Raw genomic sequence first — 1,513 nt, forward strand, 5'->3', positions numbered from 1 at the left:
AGTTATGGGAGTCTTTGGGTTATAGTAGATGTCTGCCCATGGACTGTTGCTGGAGATGGAAGTAAAGAATCAAGAAAAGGGGAGGGAGGTGACCTAGATCGATCTCGTGAATTTAAGGGCAGGATGGAACTTGTTGGCGAAGTCCATACCAATCCTCGCTTCACCATCAAACCCACTGACAGACTCCATCCCGGTTTCCTAATTCCTCCTTCTCCATGGCATCTGCTGAGACAAGGAGACATTCCAGGTAACTACTATTCCTATTGTTTAAAGAAATAGTTGCAAGCAACTGATCGCTCAGATCTCAAACAATGATTAGATTCCCGACGGTGTGGAAACAGGCCCTTCGGCCCAACAAGACCACACCGACCCTCTGAAGAGTAACCCACCCAGACCCATTTCCCTCTGACTAATGTACTGTCACGCTATGGGCAATTTAGCATGGCCAATTCACCTAACCTGCACATCTCTGGACTGTGGAGTACCCAGAAGAAACCCACGCAGACGCAGGGAGAATGTGTAAACTCCACACAGACAGTCGCCTGAGGCTGGAATCAAACCTGGGACCCTGGTGCTGTGAGGCAGTAGTAAGAGTAACCCACCCAGACCCATTTCCCTCTGACTAATGCACCGAACATTATGATCAATTTACCATGGCCAATTCACATGGCCTGCACGTCTTTGGACTGTGGGAGGAAACCGGAGCACCCAGAGGAAACCCATGGGGAGAATGTGTAAACTCCACACAGACAGTCGCCTGAGGCTGGAATCAAACCTGGGACCCTGGTGCTGTGAGGCAGTAGTGCTTACCATTAAGCCACCGTATTTTGTACTGGTGTTTTGTTTCAAAATAGTGCTCACTGTCCCTCATTCTTCCTGTTAAACTCCAACTTCCCCCTAGCTTCTTCCCTTCCACCAATTAACTCCTGGGTCTTTTTCTTTTTAACATTTTAAATCACACACAGTTGCTTCCATGAAAGTCAACTAGCATTGTACCTGATCCCCTCCCCTCAGCCACACATGCTTGAGGTAAGCTGAAAATGTGTTGCTGGAAAAGCGCAGCAGGTCAGGCAGCATCCAGGGAACAGGAGAATCGACGTTTCGGGCATAAGCCCTTCTTCAGGAATCCTGAAGAAGGGCTTATGCCCGAAACGTCTCCTGTTCCCTGGATGCTGCCTGACCTGCTGCGCTTTTCCAGCAACACATTTTCAGCTCTGATCTCCAGCATCTGCAGACCTCACTTTCTCCTCATGCTTGAGGTAATACAAGCATAAGACGGTAAGAAATATGCCCAGAAAAAAATTAAAATAAACATTTAGAAGACATCTTGCAGCACCAGTCCTCTGCTTTTTTTGCCAATATACTGATACACTGTTTGCTTTGGTCAGCTCCTATGACAGCACGTAGAGGGAGGTGCCGATCTGGTGTCTATTATATTAGAGTCATACAGTCATAGAGATGTACAGCTCAGAAACAGACCATTCGGTCCAACTCGTCCATGCCAACCAGGTAT

This window comes from Chiloscyllium plagiosum, chromosome 9, assembly GCF_004010195.1.
Source record: "Chiloscyllium plagiosum isolate BGI_BamShark_2017 chromosome 9, ASM401019v2, whole genome shotgun sequence".
Taxonomy (NCBI): Eukaryota; Metazoa; Chordata; class Chondrichthyes; order Orectolobiformes; family Hemiscylliidae; genus Chiloscyllium; species Chiloscyllium plagiosum.